We start from the raw sequence: 7,500 nt of genomic DNA, 5'->3' as shown, positions 1-7,500 counted from the left end.
ATAAATGTAGGCTCTTGGTAAAATTTTGAGTGATTAATGGGATTAATCTTTGATACAAGAGCCGTAGCCTACCAGAGGTGTCCTGGACACTGTCACTCGCTAGGTATAAATTAGTTAGTCAGAGTGACATTCCTGGTTGTTTTGCTTAATAAATTTTAGCTATTTAGCTTTACATAGGATTTCCTTTCGTGCTTAGTATTATTTGGCGAAGTATTCGCCATTCTGGCCTACGCTAGGCCATGTAGCCTAGTCGTTTGGTCCTAGTACTTAATGCATGATTTTGGTTTTTCCGAGTGTAATTAAAATTTTATTGAAGCTTTAGGCTATATTTTATACATTTTAGACTGTGTGGAATATTTCCAAGATTGTATACGTGAGAGTTTCGGTGAATTAGGTAATCGATTCTCTTGGTGCCTAGGCTATTGCTTATGGAGCCTTAGTATACTTTATTATACTCCCCGGTTGCTTTCTTTTCTTCGGAGAAGGTATGCAATCCCTTTCCCTCTGTTTAAGCCTTGGGCTTATCCCTAAGTGGTTTTCTCCGAATTTATTTTCGATAAAACTATACTAGGGTGTTACTGTACCTTCCTGTTCCAGCAAAGTCTGGTTCAAAGAGGGACAGAACAACAGAGTTTTTAGTCTGAGTCCGTGTTGTCTGGCTTGGGGCAGAGTCTCCCTCGCTGACCTAACACTTACAAAGGGAGCTTAGCTCCCTTAGGTCACTATCGAAGGTTTCTGTAAGTTATGATTCCTTCTTTTGTGATCGACCAGACTAAGTCCTGTTGCTGTTCTCGGGGAGGATAAAATCTTCCCTTGGGAGTAGCAACGCCTTCCTTGCTTTGGTGCTCTGGAAGCTGGCAAGTATTATACTACTGTGCTGGCCCTTTCCCTTAGATCTCCCTTAGGCTAAGACAAAGTTCTTGGCTGCGGGTGATCTGTCACTAAAGCAAGGTTGGCAGGACCCTCTTGTCCTTCCCCCTCTATCTCCGTAATGGCCTAGCCATTACTGTACTGTACCTTGCCGGCCGGCAGAGCTGGCCGGCAGGGGTATTACTGTACTGTACGTCATTCTACTTCTGGACCTAGTATAGGTTGGGATGTGGAATTGACTAAGCCCATTGCCGGCCGGCAGAGATGCTGGACGGCAAGGGTCTTATGTTTTCGAGTGCTGCCCGGACCTCTCTTGGTCCCTCATCCATGCCTGCCGGCAGAGCCGGACGGCATTGGTCAAGGAAGCCTGAATTAAGTTTCTCCCCTTCCTTATATGCACTCTTTCGGTTGCCGGGCTCGGGGGGTTGTGTACACTCTTATCCCGGCATCCATTCTTTTTTCTTCTAGTGCTGTACCTGTCCCGGCTGCCGGCCTATGAGGCCGGCAGCCGGGCAGGTGTAGTCTTCTGGTTCTTTTGCTGCCGGCTGGCATCGGTCTTGTACCTTTGCCGGCCGGCTTATGTCAGTCCTTGTCTGCCGGGCACCAAGAGTGTGGCCGGCAGCTGGGTACTACCTTGTGTAGTTGCTGGCCGGCAATCATTGCCGGCCAACACTGGCTGTTGCTGGCCGGCAGCTGCTGCCGCCGGCACAGGCATTTGAACCAGAGGGCCGCCGCCCTATAGCTGTTAAGTAGTATACTTTAAAGCTAATTGTGGTGTGTGCCGGCCGGCAAAGGCAGGCCGGCACACATCCTCCTATACTGTACTAGTATTCTTCGGTATAGCATATACAGTAAGAAGAAAACTATAGTAAAAGTTTAGGTACAGCACTGTATCTTCTAACACTATTGTGTTTTCTTGCACGGCCCTTTGCTGTTGCCTTCAGACAAGAAGCAGAGTTCTTCCCTGTCTATTATCCCGGATTTTAAAATCATTGCCTAGGTGTGAGCTTCACCTGTTTCCTCTGGAAACTTTGCATTGGTTACTCTAGTAGAGATAAACCATTTTGATTTTATTATCTGGAAGGCGGCAGCAATGGGTTGTGAGGGAAACACAAGTGTGTGTCTTTAATTTCTGAATTGTTATGCTATACTATGCATATCCAGTGATACATAGTTCACTTGATACTCATGGAAATTTCTTCTCTTTACAGAAGGACACTCCGAAGTGGGGAAGTGCTTTCTGCAATGTCAGCAGCAAGAACCTCTGCGGACATGAGTTTTGTTGGAGACACGCAGCATACGCTGTCTCCAAGGATGATCTCCGGTATTGGGACCCTCAGGTATGTACTGTGTACACTAACCTGATTAATGAGACATTTAAATAGCTAGGAAGAAGCTTCGTACCTGGGTAAGGGGCTTCCAAAAGTACACTTCTGGCCCTTATCTTCCAAGTGAGAAGATGAGGGCGTATCTTTTCCCTAAGGCATCAGCTGATGCAGTGATTCCCCAGCCTCAAGAGGAGATCCCCTAAGTTCAGATCCAGGTGGATGCTGAAGTCGCGGTCGCGATGCAAGACATCCAGCTAAATGACAGGATATCTGATGTGGACGGGTGTCAGGAGGAAGACCTCCTTGCAGAAGCCCAGGATGAAGTTCAAGCCCCTCTACATCGGCCGGTCTCCCAGTAGAGCTGGGACAGGCCCTCTCTTCTATTGTTGGAATGATCCAACAAATGCAGAAGGAGAATCAGGAGAAGGCGGCTGCAATGGAACTGCGAATGCAGTGCCTTGCAGAATCACATGGGCCCCAGAAAAGCTCAATGTGAAAGACCTTCCTTTGTGCTCGGATGCTAACCCATGGAGGTATGCTGAGCACATGTCGATGACGACTGGAAAGATCGTCATCTCGGATATGCTGGGCTCAGTTCCCCTGGAGGGTGGAATTCTGGCCCAGCAAGGCACCATATCCGGACTGTTATGTCCGGCTGAGGAAGGAACCAGCTTCAAAGGAGGAGACAGAGCCGAAGGAGGTCATAGTGATGATAATGCTAAGGCTCAAGCTCTACTTTCATCTTCGATGAAAGAGAGGGGCTTCTCTAACTCAAAGGTAGCTGCATTGAATAGGAAGCTCCCTTCCTTTGTGTCCTCGCCTACTAGAGCCTTCCCCCTTTTACAGAAAGGGTTTCTGGCTGTACTAAAAGCAATCGAGGCCGGCAAGTCTTGCCCCTCCCTAGAGGAGTGTAAACCCTTGTCGCTGGCCCTGCCTATGGACCACAAAGATTGGAAGGACGTCCATCTTACGTTCTAAGTGGGAAAGTTGGAGGCTGATATTGCCGGACGTCAGTTCGGCAAGGACCTCCCTAAGCTGTCTGACTTTCTTTTGCGAAGTGAGTTCGATACAAAAGAAAGACTGACTGCCTCAATGTCTCTTCAGACTACTCTCGAGACGATGGCAAGTGACCCCAAGGTCCATGAAATGTTCATGGTAGTGGCCAAGCCTCATCTGGCCACAGTGACGAAGGACCTTTATGGCTTCGTCAAGGCAAGGAGAGCTTGTAGGGAGTTCGTGTTTACCTCGGCTACAGTGAGGCACGAGCTAAAGAAACTAATCTCCTCCAACATTTGGGGAAAAGACCTTTTTCCCTACCGACTTGGTCAAAGAAGTTTTTGATAAAGCCACCTTGGAGAATAGAAACCTTCTCCAGAAGTGGGACCTGGCTATCAAAAGAAAGTCTTCCCCGGATGAGGGTCCTCAACCAAAGAGGAAGACTATGAGGACTAGGCTACCGTCTCGGCCAGCCAAGCCTCTTAGACAGCAACAGCAACTGCAATTGCCATTGCCCCCAGTGCCCCAGATCGTGGCACAAACCCCGACCACCTTTCAGTGGGTACCCCAGGCCGTGTCGACACAGTCCACGGCATTCACCCCAGCGTTCGAAGGGCAGTCTACTTCCTTCCGAGCAAAGCCTAGAGGAGCAGCCAGAGGCTCGTCTAGACGCCCCTCAAGGGGAAGGGGATTCAGGGGTGGTCGTGGTCAGGAAGGCAAGACCTCAGGACGGCAGTCCAAGTGAGGTGATACCGGTAGGAGGGAGACTTCTGAAATTTCGGGATCGGTGGACCTTCGATCCCTGGGCCCACAGCCTACTCAAGAATGGATTGGGCGGGAGCTGGTACAGCACTCCACCCCCGTACCTTCGGTTTTTCCAACACTCCACCCCCGTTATGGAGGAGTACGTTCAAGAACGGTTGGAGAAAAAGGGTGAAGCCCATCAATTTCTAAGGGAGGCTGTTTTGTGTTCCCAAGAAAGACTCGGAAAAGCTCAGAGTCATTCTGGACTTGTCGCCACTTAACAAGTTCATAGTGAATTGCAAATTCAAAATGCTAACACTGCAACACATAAGGACCTTACTGCCCAAGAGGGCATATTCCGTCTCTATAGACTTGTCAAATGCCTACTGGCACATTCCAATTAGCCATCGACTCTCCCCCTACCTAGGGTTCAGGCTACAGCGAAGACTATACGCCTTCGGAGCCATGCCATTCGGGCTAAACATAGCCCCAAGGATTTTTACGAAGCTTGCGAGCGTAGCTCTCAAACAATTTCGCCTAAAGGGAATTCAGGTAGTAGCCTACCTGGACGACTGGTTGGTGTGGGCAGCATCCGAGACAGAATGCTTGCAAGCTTCCAGTCAGTGATCCAGTTCCTAGAGTACCTAGGCTTCAAGATCAACAGAAAAAGTCTCGACTTTCTTCATCTCAAAAGTTCCAGTGGCTAAGATCCACTGGGACCTTTTGTCACACCGTTTCTCCACCCCAGCGAAGAAAAGGAAGGAGATAGCGGGTTCTGTCAAGAGACTTCAAGATTCCGAAAGGATATCAAGACACGAGCAGGAGAGAGTACTGCGCTCTCTCCAGTTTGCTTCGGTGACAGACCCAGTGCTAAGAGCACAGCTAAAGGATGCAATCGGAGTTTGGAGGAGTTATGCATCAAACGCGTGAAGAGATCTGAGAAGACCAGCCGCTTCGGCTAAGTACTCTTCTCAGGCCTTGGTCCCAAGCCAGACATCTAAAGAAGTCAGGTTCTTCTTCAGCCACCTCCCCCGTCGGTGACGATTCACTCAGACGCCTCAAAGGAGGGATGGGGAGGTCACTCTCATCGGAAAAAAGTCCAGGGGACTTGGTCCAGGCTATTCAAGACCTTTCTCATAAAACTTTCTAGAAGCTAGGGCAGTGCTCCTTACCTTAAAGAAAGTCTCCCCGCGTCATTTGTTCCACATAAAGTGGTAATAGACAGCGAGATAGTTGTAAGATACTTGAATCGACAAGGATCGAGGTCACCACCTCTCAACCAGGTGATATTGGCCGTCTTCCGATTGGCGGAAAAGAAGAAGTGGTACCTGTCGGCAGTTCACCTTCAAGGTGTCCGCAATGTGACAGCGGACGCTCTATCCAGGTTCACACCGATAGAGTCGGAATGGTCCTTAGACGCAGGATTATTCTCCTTCATTCTGAATCAGTCCCAGAACTGCAGATAGACCTCTTTGCGACGAAAGACAACAAGAAGTTGCCCCTGTACGTGCCCCGTACGAGGACCCCTTAGCGGAAGCAGTGGACGCGATGTCCCTCGACTGGAACAGATGGTCCAAGATTTATCTGTTCCCTCCTCACAACCTTCTGTTGAGGGTCCTCAACAAACTGAGATCCTTCAAAGGGTAGCGGCAATAGTGGCCCACAAGTGGCCGAACAGCGTGTGGTTCCTCCTGGCATTGGAACTGTAGCTGAAGTTTGTACCACTACCAGATCCAGTTCTGACCCAGCGAGTCCAGAAGTCAACTGTCTGCGCTTCATTACAGAAAACCCGGACCCTGCAGTTCATGATTTACTCTCCCTAGCGGTGAGAAAGCGTTTCGGGATTTCGAAAGCCAGTATAGACTTCATTGAGGAATATAAATGCAAATCTACTAGAAGGCAATATGAGTCATCTTGGAGAAAATGGGTGGCCTTTTGTCAAGGCGAAGATTACGCAGGAGATCTTGACAGACTTCTGCTTATCTTTTTTCCCCACCTCCATGGTCAAGGGTTGGCAGCGAACACGATTTCAGCGTGTAAGTCTGCTTTGACAAGACCCATTCTATATGCCTTCCAGGTCGACCTAGGTAACGAGATCTTTAATAAAGTCCCGAAAGCCTGTGCTAGGCTCAGACCTTCAGCACCTCCAAAGCCCATTTCATGGTCTTTAGACAAGTTCTTCATTTCGCTTCTCTGTTGAGCAATGAAGAATGTGCGTTAAAGGATTTGACACAAAAAGTTATTTTTCTAATTTGCACTCGCGTCCGGGGCCAGGGTTAGTGAGATTGTAGCCTCTCGAGAGAGGCAGGTCGTGTTCAGTTCCTGGATGGGGAAGAACTGAACCTGTTTCCGGATCCTACGTTTCTCGCCAAGAATGAGTTACCCACCAACAGGTGGGGTCCCTGGAGAATCTGCCCTCTGAAAGAAGATGCATCTCTATGTCCAGTAGAATGCCTAAAGGTCTATCTTCATAGAACTTCAGACTTCAAGGGTGGTCAACTATTCAGGGGAGAAACATCAGGCTCAAATTTATCTCTGAATCAACTCAGAGCGAAAATCACATATTTTATTCGCAGAGCGGATCCTGACAATACACCCGCAGGTCACGATCCGAGGAAAGTTGCCTCATTCTTAAATTTCTTTAATTGCATGGATTTTGAACATCTCCGTTCATACACTGGCTGGAAGTCTTCCAGAGTGTTCTTTCGCCACTATGCGAAGCAAGTAGAGGAACTAAAAGAGATCTGTGGTAGCAGTGGGTCGCGGTGTTAACCCTACTGTTTAACTCTGCGAGGAACAGTGGTCTTAATTGGGACGATTAATTCCAGGGTGAGTGTGTAGTTACATACTGTACTACAAACTAAGTGAGGGCACTGTGTTGCCCATCCAGACTGTTCCATTTCCGAAGGTGAACCTAGCATAAGTGCAGACATGTGTGCCGAGCGTTTCTAACGCTAATGTCATTGATTTGTAATACAGGCTTTTATGACTTTGATACCTCGGTATCTTAAAAGTGGCATCTAATGTTTTTCTTTCAGACAAACAAGCCCTGTTTACTATCATACTTATGCTTAAAGTTTTGGGTTATCCTCTTCTTATATATATATATATATATATATATATATATATATATATATATATATATATATATATATATATATATATATATATATATATATATATATATATATATATATATATATATATATATATATATATATATATATATATATAATTGTGGTTAACCTGTCTATTTATTGCCTGTCAATAATCTGGTTCTTGAGAACCTTGCGTCTCCTTCACCTGTGTCAATTTACTGGTATAATTGAGCATTCATTCTATGTACCTTATCTGGGATAATTCTAATAGAATTGTTCCTTTATGCAAGCTATGTTGCATTGGTTTTCCTCCTATGCGGATATAAAACCTTTGTCCAATACAAGTATTGTGCGGAAAACTGGTCGATATTTCATATTGACGCAGTGGTCCTTTACAAACTATGCTTTACTTAATATAGGGCGAGACCACTATATTAGCTTGCCTGGTATTCGTACATAGATAT

This window comes from Palaemon carinicauda, chromosome 4, assembly GCF_036898095.1.
Source record: "Palaemon carinicauda isolate YSFRI2023 chromosome 4, ASM3689809v2, whole genome shotgun sequence".
Classification (NCBI taxonomy): domain Eukaryota; kingdom Metazoa; phylum Arthropoda; class Malacostraca; order Decapoda; family Palaemonidae; genus Palaemon; species Palaemon carinicauda.
Note: the sequence above shows the minus strand (reverse complement) of the source record.